At 43.2% G+C, this 18,225-nt stretch overlaps 1 protein-coding gene and 1 long non-coding RNA gene across 2 annotated transcripts in view; one reads left to right on the top strand and one right to left on the bottom strand.

The window, feature by feature from the left end:
* The window catches only part of LOC143804922 (rab GTPase-activating protein 1-like), a 99,706-nt gene that overhangs the window by 57,754 nt on the left and 23,727 nt on the right, over positions 1-18,225 (top strand). The gene's annotated exons all lie outside the window — the stretch shown is intronic.
* LOC143809243 (uncharacterized) lies at positions 10,673-13,092 on the bottom strand. The gene is made up of 3 exons (XR_013222168.1): positions 12,980-13,092; positions 12,676-12,799; positions 10,673-10,851 (listed from the first exon to the last, which is right to left on the bottom strand). It is a non-coding gene; the product is annotated as an uncharacterized LOC143809243 (long non-coding RNA).

Raw genomic sequence — 18,225 nt, 5'->3', positions numbered from 1 at the left:
GAAAGATTCAGCTCCTCGGTTTATAATCATGTGATGTCATAGATCTAATGGAAAAGGGAACATTTAACTGGGTAGAAGGGAAAATGAGCAATTGTAAGTACATAGTCCTGTATAATATGATGATGATAATAAATATATTAAGAGGATAGAAATTTTGATGGGATGAGAAGGAGTGTTTCTTGAAGCAGCAACTTCTACACTTTGGGACAAGTTATTCTATATAAGCGCTGAGTTCATATTTTTGTTTTGTTTTCATAAAAGAAAACTTGATTTATTTCCTTGTTGCACTACTAGGCTGCATTGTTGGAATAATGGCCCTCAAACAGTATTAGTAAATTATCAGCTCTAAGAGTTATTGATCGCAAAATATATATGTATATGCCACTAGATGTGCTTCATCTGTCCACTCACTGCCTGTTGTCAAGTGTAATCCATCTCCAGCAAATATGCCATGACACATCACCAAACGTTGAGCTGGTCTTTGTCTCTCTGCTCCTGCTCTCCTGTCTGTGAACCTGCATAAAAGGTATAAAAGAGAGGCAGGCTTTAAGTTCAGAGTAGGCAAACTATTGGAGAGCAGCAGGAACAATTCATGCTGGGAAGTGAAGAAAGATTGATTAAGCCCCTATAATGTTGTCCGAATGTTGCTGAACATGAACTGCTGATTGAAAATGAGTGCAAAAAAAATTACAGAACATGAAAATCAAAACATTTCCTAAACGAATTATACTGTTATTTGTATTAAAGCAGTTTTACGACAGGTTGTTTGTAAAATGACATGTGCTTTAACTATACCTTTTAATGTTATGTAGACATGTCAGAAAATAGTACTGGTAAAGGTTGTTAGCTGGTATCCCCAGTGGTGAAAGCATGTCCTCCCTTGTCTTAATTTACAGATTTAGTATATGTGAAATATGCAGTTGGATGTCAATCCGAAAGAACAGCAAAACCAAAAGAAATACGTGCAATAAGTAAGAGCACGTTCACACTTTTGATCAAAAAGCATAAAACCAATCCCACCGCAACAAGGCGACCCATTAGGGATGTGTTGTGAATTAGACTTTTTTGGCTCCCTCTTGTGGTCATTAGTGATATGACTCTGGGATTGTCTTTCCCTAGTTTGGCACCCACCTGGGTCGTTAGTCCAGGGGTGTTGCTATATAAACTTCCTGAATTCTCAGTCTGGTGCCTGGCATCGTTGTAATCAGTCCTTTCTGTTTGCTCCTGTCTGCTGGTCCTGGTTCTTGCAAAATTAAGCTTAGTCCTGCTTCCTTGTTTTTTGGTTATTTGCATTGCTCTTATTTTTTGTCCAGCTTGTACTAAATGTGATTCCTGATTTTGCTGGAAGCTCTAGGGGGCTGGTATTCTCCCCCCGGCCGTTAGACGGTTCGGGGGTTCTTGAATACCCAGCGTGGAAATTTTGATAGGGTTTTTGCTGACCGTATAAGTCATCTTACTATATTCTGCTATTAGTCAGTGGGCCTCTCTTTGCTAAATACCTAGTTCATTCTTACGTTTGTCTTTTCTTCTTACCTCACCGTTATTATTTGTTGGGGGCTTGTATCCAACTTTTGGGGTCTTTTCTCTGGAGGCAAGAAAGGTCTATCTTTTCCCTTCTAGGGTTAGTTAGTTCTCCGGCTGGCGCGAGACGTCTAGAACCAACGTAGGCACGTTCCCCGGCTGCTGCTATTTGTGGTGCTAGGATTAGATATACGGTCAGCCCAGTTACCACTGCCCTATGAGCTGGTTTTTTGTGTTTGCAGACTTGGTATTTATTTCTGAGACCCTCTGCCATTGGGGTCATAACAGGGATGGTCCTATTCTGTCTCTAGTATAAAAACCTTACAAGGCTTGACCCATCCTTTTTGAGCTAGACACTTAATCTATGTAGCTTCCCATGGACTGGTGGCTGAACAATCAGACCCCTGACCTGTGCTGCCGTTATCTACATTGATGTTGGCTGACACAAGGTAAGGTTATAATACTGGAGACAGGATAAGACCATCCCGACTGGGTTCACCTTGTCGTGGTGGGATGACTTCTACACCTCTTTGATCAAAATAGTGTTAACTGAGTACCCAATGTTATTTACATGTACTTTTACTATTTACTTATTGACTTACTTCAGTATATAGGCTCATTTTGTTTTATTTCTCTTGGATTTTGTCCCACTCACACAGAATTAGCCTCTCCATTCAAACTGTGCTTTGCCAGGGCAATAGTAACACCCGGTTGTCAATTTATTTAAAAGAAGAAAGGAGCAGTATAATTTTTATATTATAAATTATCCGAAATATATAAGCATTGCAACCAAAACTAGAGAACAACATAAAAAAAAAGTTTTATGCACACCAATATATTCATAATAGTAGACAATCTTTATTACAAGTATTCATACAAGGACAAATATAATAAGAGCCATCAGGTCCTTTTTCATTTTTCCTTAGTGACAGTGCCATTCCAGTTTTTTCTTAATACTGATATAGTTTAAAATTATTCAAATTGGTGTGAATCCTTATCAGCCAATTCTTAGAAAGTCGAGGATAAGAACGAGAACATGTCATCTCCTTTCCCTATCATTGAACAGCTAGATGCAAAATTTGTGCTGATGGCATGAAAAATGACAGCTGCAATACTCCCCATATAGAAGCGACCCCCAAACATAAGGTTTTACACTCCTATGTTTATTTAACAGGGGAAAAAAAGGTAAAGAAAACAGATCCCCTTTAATTAATGGGGAATAAAACATATATATAGCCAGAAGCGCTTGTGTATGGTCCATCTTTATGACCTTGACTGTGACCTTGTTCAAAAGAAAATATTCTTTCTTGGTGCTTTATTGCAGGTTCATTTACTATATGTTTCCAGTGGACCATTGAGAATGGAAATTACATGCAAGGCTATAGGAAATATAATTAAAACCTGAGAAAGATAACCGCACACATCGATAGCGTTCACTTGCTCTGAGTGGTCTGGCTCAGCATGGAAGCTCCATTTGCTGTGTTTTTTTCTAAAATGCTATTAACTATGTCACTGCAGCAGCCCGTTAAGTTACACTAGCGGATACAATATACTTTTTTTTGTTTCAGTCATTATTGACTGTGCTTATAAACTAACGCAAAATTTTTTAAAAAATTAATAGCAATTCATGAGCTTTAGAGAAAAATAGTAGAAAATTTTGCAGTGCTTCTATGGAAAAGCATGGTTCTCTATCAATCACTAATCTTTACATTTCCAAAGGAAATATTGATTGTAAAACAGATTGAGAAACAGATGGAAAATCAATTGTAATCTATTCTATGGACCGTATTACGACCCTGGAAACAAAATGCAAAAATTAGGTATTATTGGGCTTTTTATTGCAGTGGCATAATAAAAGAAAAATCCAAATTTGCCTTTGACTGCCCTTACTGCATGTCTTGGAATAGTTTTCGGAACTGTATTTTGTTCCTTTTTTCACATGCTTTTAAATACATTTTAAAAAGCCAATGGAAGTAATAAAATAAATGAGAAACAATAAAAAAGGGCACATAGAGATATTCATATGTTCATATTTATATTGAAAAATGCCCCAAAAGAAATTTGTTAAAAAAACCACGCCATTAGTCTATTTATCAACGTATTCATAAATCAGATATTCATTTTCTGAATAGAATAGTTATTTCTGTCTAAATAAATTACAAAAAAAATTCTTGATTATTTTCTAATATCTTTCATTGCGAACCCACTACATAAATATAGATCTAAAATATAACATTCTAGCTGTCAGTAGCCAACATTTGAATGCGCTTAGTGCATGTTCTTTATAGATGTATTAACTAAGCGTTCAAGTCATCGCTGCTGAGGCATAAAAAAAAATAAAAATAAATAAGAAAATAAATAAATAAGAACATAAAAAATATAACAATGTTACAATGATAACATTTAATAGAAAAAATTATAAAAAAATATATTTTTCTCTTTGTTAAGTAATTCATATTTAGTACTGCCATAATCTTTACAGCCCTGTGGTCGGCGCTCATAGCAAGCCTGTAATTAAGCTACATAGGAGCAATCTGATGATCGCTGCTATGTAGCAGAGCCGATCAGGCTATTCCAGCTTCTAGCCTCCCATGGAGGCTATTGAAGCATGGCAAAAGTAGAAAAAAAAAGTTTACAAAAATATGAAATAAATAAAAACATATAAAAGTTTAAATCACCCCCTTTCGCCCCATTCAAAATAAAACAATAAAAATAAAATCAAATATATACATATTTGGTATCTCCGCGTTCAGAATTGCCCAATCTATGAATAAAGAAAAGGATTAACCTGATCACTAAATGGCGTAGCGAGAAAAAAATTCAAAATGCCAAAATTACATTTTTTTTTGTCGCCGCGACATTGCATTAAAATGCAATAACGGGCGATCAAAAAAACGTATCTGCACCAAAATGGTATCACTAAAACATCAGCTCAGCATGCAAAAAATAAGCCCTCACCTGACCCCAGATCATGAAAAATGGAGACGCTACAGGTATCGGAAAATGGCGCAATTTTTTTTTAGCAAAGTTTAGAATTTTTTTTCACCACTTACATAAAAAATAACCTATACATGTTTGGTGTCTATGAACCCATAATGACCTGGAGAATCATAGTGGCAGGTCATTTTTAGCATTTAGTGAACCTAGCAAAAAAGCCAAACAAAAAACACGCATGGGACTGCACTTTTTTGCAATTTCACCGCACTTGGATTTTTTTTCCCATTTTCTAGTACACAGTGCAGCGCCCCAGAGTCCTGGTCGTTGCAGTAATGTCGCTCTGCCACTAAGGGGGCGATGTTACGTCTGATTGCACTAAAGGAGTTCACCTGACCAGGTATCACAGTCACACATTACACTTCACACTCCGGCCACCAGGGGGAGCAAAGGGTTCTATGTATTAGGCCACTCCTCACACTCTGGTAAAACTGGGGGTTGGATAGGAAGTTAGGGAGAAGCTGACTGGGTTTTGCCCAGGTAACATCTAGTGAGAGGAGAGCGTTACTTGGGAAGATTCAGGGAGGTCCCTGTCAGGGGTGGGATCCTGACAGAGGCCTAGCGAAAGGACAGATTGTTACGGAGCCGTGCCTGCACCTCATTGCGGCGGCATCTTAAGAAAGGACACGAAGCGAAGTATATTGTGGAAAAGTGAGAAACGAGATCACAGCACAAAGGCAATAGAACCAGTAGGAGTCGTGCCCCGAGATCGGCAACATCCTACTGAGGCGCATAGCCGGTAGCCGGAACGCCGAGAAAGTAACAGACTCTACGCATTACTTTAAACCAATGGCAGGACAGTTAACTTTAGGTTGGCTGTCTCACCTTTTTCACCTAATGAAGACAACGGAGGCAATTGTGGGAGAGGGGCGTCTCTAGGGTCCCTATAAAATAACTCCAGGCCTACCCCGTCATACGGGTGCGTCCTATCCATATCATCTGGGGACGGAGAGAGAAAAGAACAGAAACATACACGACAGTTGTGAGGACTATCCCGTGGTGCTCAGCAGGGAAGTACTACAACACCCAGGTGCTAGTAGGTAGGCTACTGATTTCCACCGGCCGGTCTCAGCCAGCCCCGTTAACAGTGCTCTGGATTGCGGATGCTGAAGCCTTCAGTAAAGAGGTAAAGAGACTGCAACCCTGTGTCCTCGTTATTTACTGTGACCTACACCGTCAACTACATCTTTAATTGGGCGCCCCTTAGCAGGGCCACAGACTGGGTCAGGCCACCGTGACATCCCCAGAACCGAGAGAGAGACCCGGTACCGAGTACCCCGCTACCCTGCGTCTGGGGGCTGCTCCACGACATGGTAAAACCAATGATGTCGTTCAAAAGTACAACTCGTCCCACAAAAAATAAACCCTCACATGGCCATATTGACGGAAAAATAAAAAAGTTATGGCTCTGGGAAGGAGGGGAGCAAAAAAGAACACGGAAAAACGGAAAATCCCAAGGTCATGAAGGGGTTAAATTTATTGCAAAATACTACCAATAAAAAAGTCTCCGTATAGCTCCGCTTATGGGAAAAAAATAAAATGATTTTTTTCCATAAAATGTTGTACTTAACTCACTAATGACACTATGATGAAAGTACTGTATTAGGCGTTGTTCAGAGGTTCAGTATTTGGTCCATATTTCACATCAGTATTTGTAAGCCAAAACCAGGAGTGGCGCAAAAAAATGCAGAAGTGGTGAGGTGACGTGTTTCTACTTTAGTTTGTCCTCTAATTGTTCCACTCCTTATTTTATCTTACAAATACTGATGGAAAATACTGAACAAGTACTAAATGTGGCTTTAGACTGTGGCCATGCTTGCTGCTTGTAAACAGGGACCGAAAGGACCGTTGACTTGTCATTGTCAGTGCTAGGTTAAAGGGAGGATAGAAAAGGTTAGCATTTTTTATTTTTTGTTTATAACATTTGCAGCTGTATATTTATTTTGCAGAAAATGAAGAACCCCTTTAATTGTTATCACTATGAACTATGAACAATAACCTTTCCTCTGTCCTTGTCCCAATGTGCCCTGAAACACTAGTTACAGTGTTGATATCTTAAAACAACCTTGACGGAAGTCTTGCTATGACTGATTAGACGATGACATTTTAGCAATATTCTTCGTCTCCTTCATTAGTGCCTGTAACACTTTGTTCGGATTCTTCATCGGAGGTTGGTTTTGTCTTTTTCTGATGATCCATAGTCACTCTGTCTAGATGGTGAAGTGTCAAGATCCATTATATAATCATTAATTATTTTAATGAAATCCTTCATCTTCCATACTACATTCTTCTTTCTAATGGCATATGGTGTATCGTAAGATCTAAAAGACTCTACCAGGGTCACATTAAGGAACCAAAGATATTATAGCAGAATAACACAGAAGGAATGCATGGACTTTGCTTTCAGGGGTTGTCCAAGATTAGGAATTTGCTATTTCCTGTGTGTCAAACACATTAAAAAGTTGTTCTGATTATCTAATTAGCTATCTTCAGGAGCACACTGCTCCCCTGCCTTCTTGCTTCCTGCTTCCTGGGGGTTGTGCACTCATGATTATTCATGCAAGCTCCGATACGTCAAGCAGTGGTAACTTAACTTCTGCAGCATCGGAGGATGGCAGCGGCACTGAGGCCGTATCCAGCCTACTTCAGAGCAGCACAAGCAAGCTATACAGTAAAAAGCTTGCAAGCGCTGTTCTCTTTCGCTAGGAGAACGACCATCTCTGATAGACTGCAACGGTAGCCAATAACCTTGCCAACAATCAGTAAACTATAAAATTAAAAATGTCACCAACAGTGGTGAAATGTCCATGGATTTTGGATATTGACCAATGTACGGATATTTGAGACCGGTATCCATGAGTAAACAAGAGGATATAGAATGGTGGAGTCCAGCACTGGAACCATTAAAAATAAAATTTGATTAGGTCAACTTTAAAACAGGAATAAAGCAAACCAAAATAGAACTTGCAACGACTTAATGTAAGCACATTATTGTCCGAAACGTGTAAGGTATTGCATGTCCTATTTTGGTTTGTTATATTTATTTTTTAATGGAGGCTTAATAAAATTTGACTTTTGATTGTTCCAATGCCTGATTCCACCATTCCATCCCCCTAGCCTTTTGTATACATGTGGATACTGGTCCCACCGCCTTTCCATTTCCCTATCATCAATACCTGTAGCAGTATTTCTGAGTATAAAAAAACACCCATTTTTTCTCATTCTGGACAGCCACTATTTTTAAAGATGCAGTGATTGGCAGCTCAGTTGTCCAGTCTGGTGCAGGGGTGTGCTGAGCAGTCTGTGTATTGATTGGCACCTTAACCATCCAATCTGAGACCGGGAGGTGTTGAGTTCTTGTCAGGTGCTCACAGTTCCCATAGTTGATTAGCTATTTAACTGAGCTGGCAGTCCAAACAGCGGTCAGCTGTAGCTTCAGCTGTTTATGATGTACTCACCTGGCTATTTACCTCATACTCCTCGACTATCCCAACTCACGGCTTGTCCATGAGACGTGACTCAGTGTCACATTATAGTTGACTGACAAGTTTTTCTTTTTCTCCTGTATCAAGCCTGTTCACACTCTCTGACCAGGTGGCAAATTTGACGCTGATAATGCAGGATTTGGCTAAGGAATGCCAGAGTCTGGAATTATCCTATTGACACCTCTCCATTACTAAGCCGGGCTTGATGTCACCTTACAATACAAAGGTGACATCAACCCCACAAATATTACTCCATATGCCACCACAGGGCAGTGGGAAGAGAGAGGCTAAGTGCTGGAATTGGTGCATCTTAGAGAAGCACCATTTCTGGGGCAACTGTGAGCTGGTGTTTGTAGCCGGGGAACCAATATCCATGGCCTTTCTTCAGCCAACAGCAGTCTGCATAGCCTTTTCTGGCTATTAAATATAGGGGGACCCCACTTCATTTTTTGGGGGGGTTCACCCTATTTTAATAGCCAGTAAAGGTTAAATATGCAGCTGTGGACTGATATTCATAGCCTGGGAAGATCCATGGGTATTAACCCCTTCCTAGGCTATAAACATCGTCCCCCAGTCGCTGGCTTTCCCTCTCTAGAGCAGAAAATTGCACGTGAGCCCATGCCATTTTTTTGGCACTCGGGACCGGAGCACTAAGCTGTATAGAAATACATGCAGCTGCACGCTCCAGTCCCGAGTGCCGGTGGCAGTGCAGAGTGTGGGAGTGCGAGAATTGTGCAAGTTTCTCGCAAGTGTGACCCTTGCCTAACGCAGATTTTGTGTGTGTATGTGTGTGTCTTTATTTAACTCTTTATGTACCATTTTATTATGTTTATTACTAAACATCGGGCTTGGTATTATCTATCTATAGATAGATCCATCTATCCATCTATCTATAGATAGATAGATCTACAGATATATAGATAGATAGATAGATAGATAGATAGATAGATAGATAGATAGATAGATAGATAGATATACTTGCCAAATATACAGGGACCAAAAAAATGGAAGGCAGCATGCCAGGTTTTTATCAAAAATATAAGTGGACTTTATTGGGCCCACATGGCGTGTCGTGGCCATGTGGGCCCAATAAAGTCCAATTATATTTTTGCTAAAACCTGGAGTGCTGCCTTCCATTTTTTTGGTCCCTATCTATAGATCTATCTATTATCTATCTATCCATCTATCTATCTATCTATCTATCTATCTATCTATCTATCTATCTATAGATCTATCTATTTATAGGTATATCTATCTATCTATCTATAGATCTATCTATCTATCTGTGTGTAAACATTATGCTTCAATGGAGTATGTAAATGAAGAGATTGGACAAGGAAATTACATCACAATATTTTTTTGTTGTTAAATAATAGATCTTTATTTAGCTTACAAAAACACATACAAATCCGCATGAAAAAAATGCATGAAAATCCGCAGCAAAAACGGGCAGATTTTCAAGTGTGTTTTCTGCCAAGAGGGGAAGAATACAGCCGGAGGTGGGGAGAATCGGTGATTAGGCCCTGCCCATCGGACCGGACTGGGGTGATTGACAGACCAAAACAGAGAGATTACTAAGATATTTTCTCTGCAAAGGTGCGGAATTGGGGGATATGGAAGGTACTAATGTAAAGCAGAGCTCAGGCCGTATTGAACCATATTTGTATCTCATATCGAAAAAACGGGGTGACAGGTTCCCTTTAATTTGATACTGTCTTCATTCATTACTTGCTAATATTCTGTCATCTCCACTGCTGCTTAGTGTAGAATGCAGTAGCAGAGATGAGTTTGCCAATGGCTGCTGTGCTCCACATAGGCAACGATTAAGATGACAAATACAGTACTTCATTCTACTGAGCTTTGCAGTTGCCGCCCATGCTGAGAGCAGCAGCCGATAACAAACTCACCTCACTCTTTGCATTCTGTATAACAAGCTTCAAGGAGGCACTCACCAATCAATTAACAGTGTGGGTGCGTGGGGAAGGAGCAAGTACTAGGAATAAATGCTATTCGTGAAAAACTTGGATAGCACTCGTACGTGAAAAACAGACATCTGAATGATACCCATGATGGTAATGAGAGATCAACTAAAAAGTAATCTCTAAAAAAAAACAGAAACTATCAACCTACTATTAGAATTTGTGGACAGCATGAAATTTGCAACATTTTGGAAATTTTCTCTAATATAATATTATAGAAAAATATGTTTTTGTAAATCATAAAAAATAATAATAATAATAAAAAGAATAAATGTAACATAAACCAATAGATCAATTTCTAATGCCACGTTCCTTTTAAAAGTATCACATCCTCAGACCTTCGAGTTGTTAGCTAGACTTGGCCTTTCCATACAGCGAAACCTCGGATGGGATTGAAATACATTTTCTGGAGCCGAAGAAACGTATAAATATTTATATGATAAAGACAGTGTGAATTATCAGGAATGATGGATTCTTGGCTGCACGCTTTACAACTGAATTCAGATGAATTGCAAAATGTTTCTCATCCTATCGTCTGTTCTTAGCCAGAATTCAGTCTGTTTTCCATCAGAGGAAGTCTCCTGTTGCTGATGGGAGATTATAAATGAACATAAACATGAGCAAATGTATTATGTAAAGCAGTCAGTCCCTATGCAAGGAAAGGTGAGTTTATCTAAAATTACTTACTCTTATCTTTATGGCTACAAATGGGCCAAAGAAAAGAGCACTTCATCTTCACCGTAATTACACTAGGGAGATCAGATCTGTCCTGCATGTGTGCCCCGGCTGCAATTATTTCCAAAGTGAATTGAAGCTTCCAAGGCTCGCAGGCTGAAACCTCTCAGTCGTGCATAAGTTGAAGGGATTTGAAACTATAGAAATAAGCAGATTTTTATTTGGATCAAATCTCAGAGAAAGAGAGAATAATAATAGCGCACACAGACGTATTTCCATAGGATTCAATTTTGTGACACTTAACCCTTTCATGACTGGAGCTTTTTTCGTTTTTCGCTCCCCTCCTTCCCAGAGCCATAACTTTTATATTTTTCCATCAATATGGCCATGTGAGGGCTTATTTTTGTACTTTTGAATCATACCATTGGTTTTAGCATGTCATGTAACAGAAAAAGGGAAAAAATTTCCAAGTGCGGTGAAATTGCAAAAAAAAGTGCAATCCCACTCTTGATTTTTGCTTTGCTAGGTTCACTAAATGCTAAACCTGACCTGCCATCGTAATTCTCCAGGTCATTACGAGTTCATAGACACCAAACATGTCTAGGTTCTTTTTTATCTAAGTGGTGAAAAAAATTCCAAAGTTTGATAAAAAAAAAAATTGCGCCATTTTCCGATACCCATAGCCTCTCCATTTTTCATGATCTGGGGTTGGTAAGGGCTTATTTTTTGCATGCCGAGCTGACGTTTTTAGTGATACCATTTTGGTGCAGATACGATTGTTTAATCGCCCGCTATTGCATTTTAATGCAATGTTGTAATGACCCAAAAAATTTAATTCTGGCGTTTTGATTTTTTTTCTCGCTGCGCCGTTTAGTGATCAGGTTAATCCTTTTTTTTTATTGCTAGATCGGGCAATTCTGAACACAGCGATACCAAATATGTGTAGGTTTGATTTTTTTATTGTTTTATTTTGAATGGGGCGAAAGGGGGGTGATTTGAACTTTTATATATTTTTTATTTTTTTCATATTTTGAAAAACATTTTTTGTAACTTTTGCCATGCTTCAATAGTGTCCATGGGAGGCTAAAAGCTGGCATAGCCTGTCCGGCTCTGAAACATAGGAGCAATGCTCAGATCGCCTCTATGTAGTAGAATTACTGCATTGCTATAAATGCCGACCACAGGGTGGCGCTCATAGCAGTCCGGCATCAACAACTTTAGAGGTCTCCAGGAGACCTCTGGTTGTCATGCCGATACACCACTGACCCCCGATCACGTGACGGGGGTCAGCGGTGCACGTATTTCCAGCCCGATGGCCGGAAGCACACGTTAAATGAGGCTGTCAGAGTTTGACAGTGACATTTAACTAGTTAATAGGCATGGGCGGATCGTGATTCCACCCGCGCCTATTGCGGGCACATGTCAGCTGTTGAAAATAGCTGACATGTCGCGGCTTTGAGGTGGGCTTACTCTGTCAACAGGTTTTTTCTATGTAATCTGGAAGCAGCATAGTGCAGGGGCAGAGACTCTGATTCCAGCAATGTGTCATTTATTGGGCTGTGTTTTGCCGTTTCAATGAAATCAGTGTTTTATCAGTAGGAGATTAATCACTACAGGACTAGGTGTCTCGTGCCTCCTAGTCCAACCACGCCCCCAACACTGATGGAAGCTGTCTGTCTATATACAGTGTACATGGAAAGCAGCCAATCAGTGGTGAGGGTGTGGTTATACGCAGCTCAGCAGTCCAAGCTCTGCTAGATCTTCAGCAGAGAAAACTTTGCATCATGCCTGCTGCACCCAAAAAACCGATGACACATCACCAGAATCAGGCCCCAACATTAAACCGTGGTCAGATTACACAGCAAAAACCTACTGACAGATTCCCATTGACAAGGGTTTAGTTTACAGCTGTTCTGTGGCCTCTTAGGATTGCAAGACCTAAGACTTTTTTGGCTACACAGTGACACACCAAAGGCATATAGGGCTCTGTTACATTCGCCCATTTATGAGTTGCGTTATACCTCTATGTCTTGGTATTGTTTCTTGAGCAAAATGGTTCATCAGGATTTTATATGGCAGATATGTCAACCGCAAAAAGATCTTCGCAGGGTGATATGTATGCAAACGTTCTTTGAAGGGTATGACCTATGTAAGAAAAACTCACTTAATTGAGAATCTCAGAATACATACATACAGTATATTAATCTATCTCACCCAAACAAATTAATTACTTTACAGCCAAATTGTAACTGCATTCCATTCTGTTAGGCAACTGCACAAGGTGAGAGAAGCCATAGCCATTAATTTGGGTCCATAACTCTGTACCTGCACTGACTGACGCTCCTGTGTCCTCACCTAAGACTTCCATTCGTTGTGTCGCGTCTGCCACTCTATACCTATCCTCTATGTATAGTGTGATGTCATCACTATCTACCTGCTCTCCAAGTGTAGTATGAGGTCATCACTCTCTACCTGCCCTCCATGTGTAGTGTGAGGTCTGCCACTCTCTACCTGTCCTCTATGTATAGTGTGTGGTCATCATTCTCTACCTGTCTTCTATGTGTAGTCTGAGATCATCATTCTCTACCTGTCCTCTATATGAAGTGTGAGGTCATCACTCTTTACTTGTCCTCTGTGTAATGTGAGGTCATTGCTCTCTACCTGTCCTTTATGTAGTGTGAGGTCATCGCTCTCTTCCTGTCCTCTATGTGTAGAGTGAGGTCTGTCACTCTCTAGATGTCCTCAATGTGTAGTGTGAGGTCATCGCTCTTTACCTGTCTTCTATGTGTAGTATGAGGTCATCACTCTTTACTTGTCCCCTATGTGTAGAGTGAGGTCTGTCACTCTCTACCTATCCTCAATGTGTAGTGTGAGGTCATCACTATCTACCTTCCCTCCAAGTGTAGTGTGAGGTCACCACTCTCTACCTGCCCTCCATGTGTAGTGTGAGGTCTGCCACTCTCTACCTGTCCTCTATGTATAGTGCAGGAGTCTGCCACTCTCTACCTGTCCTCTATATGAAGTGTGATGTCATCACTCTTTACTTGTCCTCTGTGTAATGTGAGGTCATTGCTCTTTACTTGTCCTCTATGTGTAGTGTGAGGTCATCGCTCTCTACTTGTCCTCAATGTGTAGCGTAAGATCATCGCTCTCTACTTTTCCTCTATGTGTAATGTGAGGTCATCGCTCTTTACCTGTCGTCTATGTGTTGAGAGAGGTCATTGTAGCGCCCCCACTGCCGCAGGGCCGAGGAGTACCCGGTACCGGGCCTCTGAGTCTCTGCTCTGGGGTTGTCACGGTGGCTAGATCCGGTCCGTGACCCTGCTGAGGGGCGTACAGTAATAGATGTGGATAGTGGTGGTGGTGCGGTGCAGTAAATAACGAGGACACCAGGTTGCAGTCTCTTTACCTCTTTACTGAAGGTCTCTGGGTCCTCAGTCCGGAATACGGTTCACCAGGCTGCGCAAGTCCGGCCGGTCCAATGGCACCTCCAGAGTTCTCCTTGCAGGTGGAAATCTGTGCCTTCCTGCTAGCGCTATGTGTTGTGGTCCTCCCCTGCTGTGCTTACGGGATAGTCCCCACAACTGTTGTGTCTGTTTCTCGTGTTCCCTCACAACTCGATTAGATGATCTTCTGCTAATCTTCCGTCCCTCCCAGGTGTTATGGTTGGGACGCACCCGTATGACGGGTAGGCTCGGAGCTCTTCCGGGACCCTAGAGTCGCCCCTCTCCACAGGTTGCCCCCTATGTCTGCGTAGGTGATTTAAGTGAGACAGCCCGCCTGTGACTTACTGTCCTGCCGTTGGTTTGAAGTATGGCTTAGAGCTCTGTACCTCCTCGGCGTTCCGGCTGCCGGTTGTTTACGCCTCAGTAGGATGTTGCCTCGATCTTACAGCACGACTCCTACTGGTATTTCTCCTTCTTGCTTTGATCTCGTTTCTCACTCAGCACAATAAATCTCGCTTCTTGTCCTTTCTTAGGGCACCGCCGCTATGAAGTGCAGGAGCGGTCCCGTAGCTTTCTCTCTGTTTGCCAGGCCTCTGTCAGGATCCCACCCCTGACAGGGACCCTACCGAATCTTCCCCTGCAACACCCTCTGCCACAAGGTGTTGCCTGGTTCCAACCCCGTCAGCGTTCTCCCTAACTTCCTGCCTGACCCCCAGTTTTACCAGTATGTGAGGAGTGGCCTAATGAATAGTACTCTTAGCTCCCCCTGGAGGCCCGACTGTGAAATGTATTGGTGTATGTGATACCTGGTCAGATGAACTCCTTCACTGCCATCAAACGTACCATAGCCCCCCTTAGCAGCGGAGCCACAGTACTGCAATGACCAGGACTCTGGGGCGCTGCACTCCCCCCCGGTTAAATCCAGTACTCCTGGACTGGCAAGAAAACAACAATACATGTCAGCAAAAAGACATACAATTTTTGTGAGTGCAATAACAATAAGCATATTTGAACAGCGCTTCCCTTTATGGGAGGTGAGGACACTTGAACGTTACAAACATGGTAAAATACTTTTAAATAACTTACTATAAATAACTTTTCTTACCCAACCGGGTATTCTACTAAGTGCAAAATTTTTAAACATTAATTTAACATTGCCTTTAAGGATGTACACTCTGAATCCACTAAAGACCTTCTTATAACACATTATAAGGCTTAAGCAACTGTGCTACATTCTCCTACTTTACGTCTGCAGGACCGCCTGTCCTAACTGTTCCAGGCCTGCTGCCTCTCCTTTCTTTTACAGGACCGCCCCATTCTGCCCGAGCCTACTGTCCTTCCACTACTATACACAGTATAGAACACGTTTTTCTTTCAGTTTAGGATCACTGAGCCATCTCTGTATGGCTCCTAGGAGGACTCACCACTAACCCCTACGGGTTCACTTCCTGTCCTCATTCCTCTATTAACATTATTGAACATTTCTTACAATCAACTAATTGGTTACATTTAACTTTCACATATCAACATCATCAATACTTTCTTTTCAGGACATTATTGCCATTCAACCATCTCAAGGCAACACTGTTCATAAGTGCAGGATGCGAACATCCCCTTTAAGAGGGGACCAAGTCTCTATGAGGTAGTGCAACTTTTCAAGCTGCAAGTCCGTATGCAGCAAGGACTCCAGTACAGGTTCCAAGAACCGTATCTTCGCAAAGAGTCCGTCTTTTATATAAAACCAGTAGAGAGCACCTTTAAGAAGGTGCAAACTATATACAAGGAGTTTGTATCATGCATTGTTCATGATTCAGCAGTTCTTTGATAACTTGTGCAAATGTAGAAAACAAACAAAAACAATAGGGATCCATTTAAGAGTAACCCTAGACGGGTTTTAGCAGCAACGTAGCAGAAAACAAACAGTTTGAAGAACTATTTACATATTCAGAGTTTTAAGATCTTACTCTTGTGGTGCAGAAGGTGGTTTCCTTCCGGGCCTCACCAGACCAACGGGTCGCGCTGCCGATCCAAGGAGCGGTTCCTGCCCCAGCAATGACAGGATCCCACGCCATGATGCCCTTCTCACTGATGGACCGGCACGCCCCCAAGGTACGTGGTGGGTCCGTGTTCCCCGCTGCTCCGCAGGGACAGATTCCGTTGCCTTTTCAGCAGGAGGTTCATCTTCTGATGTTCCGGCAGCGGCCTGGAGTGCGACGCACCGCTGGACGCCCCGAGCCATCCAGCTGACCTCCCTCCTCCATCTGGTGTAGGTCACAGCGTCACCTGGCTCCAGGTCGCGAGCGAACCTTCCTCCGCAGGGCTCCACTTCCTCCCGGTCTACACGGACCTGTAGCGGCTCCCCAATCTCCTGTATAACTCCCCTTCCGTGTCGGGAATTAAAGGACACCACTACACCCCAGTGTGACGGCGGGGTTTCTTCCACGCTGGTCAGGTCGATCTGGGCTGCAGGCTGGGGCCGGCTCCGCCACTCCGTCATCAAGCGCCGCAGGTGTTCGGCCTCCGGCAGGATTCTCATGCTCTGTGTCTGCAGCGTACCTTCAGCCGCGGCCGGGTTGGGAGGAGCAGGGGACACCGGAGACAGGCGGACCTCCGTGGGCTGGACCAGCCGAGCGAGCACGCGGGCATCAGCCTCCAAGCGGCGTGCTATCTGTCGGGCCTCGGCTGTGGCCACACACTCCTCGGACATTTGCCAGTTAGGTCGACACATTGGTGGTTCCGTGAGGGCCAGTCCCCGCAACGATGGCGTCTCCGAGGCTGTGTCTGGTGATGCGGCTCCATGCCGAGTCAGGTCATCCCCACGCGGTGCTCCCGGCGTCGCCATCTTTATCTCCTCCCCAGCGTCTTCTTCCCGCGGTCTCTTTCGTGGGCAGCCCCGTCTCCATGGTCTCCACCCTCCAAACAGGATCAGGAGGCGGACCTCGGCTGTTGACGGACACGTCCTCAGGACACAGAAATATTTAGACTGGGCGGCCATTGTCCTTCGCGCTCTTCAGCTTGTCTACGGCTACTCCACGCCCCTCTTCTTCTCCTGCGCTCTCCTCAGCGCTGTAATGGCGGTGGATTTTGGCGGTAAATGGCGCGGCACAGTCTTTGCAATAAATCACAGTCCAAGTATAATAAATCACAGTTCCAAGGCACACATGACCTGATTCTTCAGGCTTAAGTAGATCCTGTTCGTGACGCCAAGTTGTAGCGCCCCCACTGCCGCAGGGCCGAGGGGTACCGGGCCTCTGAGTCTCTGCTCTGGGGTTGTCACGGTGGCTAGACCCAGTCCGTGACCCTGCTGAGGGGCGTACAGTAATAGATGTGGATAGTGGTGGTGGTGCGGTGCAGTAAATAACGAGGACACCAGGTTGCAGTCTCTTTACCTCTTTACTGAAGGTCTCTGGGTCCTCAGTCCGGAATACGGTTCACCAGGCTGCGCAAGTCCGGCCGGTCCAATGGCACCTCCAGAGTTCTCCTTGCAGGTGGAAATCTGTGCCTTCCTGCTAGCGCTATGTGTTGTGGTCCTCCCCTGCTGTGCTTACGGGATAGTCCCCACAACTGTTGTGTCTGTTTCTCGTGTTCCCTCACAACTCGATTAGATGATCTTCTGCTAATCTTCCGTCCCTCCCAGATGTTATGGTTGGGACGCACCCGTATGACGGGTAGGCTCGGAGCTCTTCCGGGACCCTAGAGTCGCCCCTCTCCACAGGTTGCCCCCTATGTCTGCGTAGGTGATTTAAGTGAGACAGCCCGCCTGTGACTTACTGTCCTGCCGTTGGTTTGAAGTATGGCTTAGAGCTCTGTACCTCCTCGGCGTTCCGGCCGCTGGTTGTTTACGCCTCAGTAGGATGTTGCCTCGATCTTACAGCACGACTCCTACTGGTATTTCTCCTTCTTGCTTTGATCTCGTTTCTCACTCAGCACAATAAATCTCGCTTCTTGTCCTTTCTTAGGGCACCGCCGCTATGAAGTGCAGGCGCGGTCTCGTAGCTTTCTCTCTGTTTGCAAGGCCTCTGTCAGGATCCCACCCCTGACAGGGACCCTACCGAATCTTCCCCTGCAACACCCTCTGCCACAAGGTGTTGCCTGGTTCCAACCCAGTCAGCGTTCTCCCTAACT

This window comes from Ranitomeya variabilis, chromosome 2 (genome assembly GCF_051348905.1).
Source record: "Ranitomeya variabilis isolate aRanVar5 chromosome 2, aRanVar5.hap1, whole genome shotgun sequence".
NCBI classification, from domain to species: domain Eukaryota; kingdom Metazoa; phylum Chordata; class Amphibia; order Anura; family Dendrobatidae; genus Ranitomeya; species Ranitomeya variabilis.
Note: the sequence above shows the minus strand (reverse complement) of the source record. Positions and strands in the feature narration are given on the sequence as shown.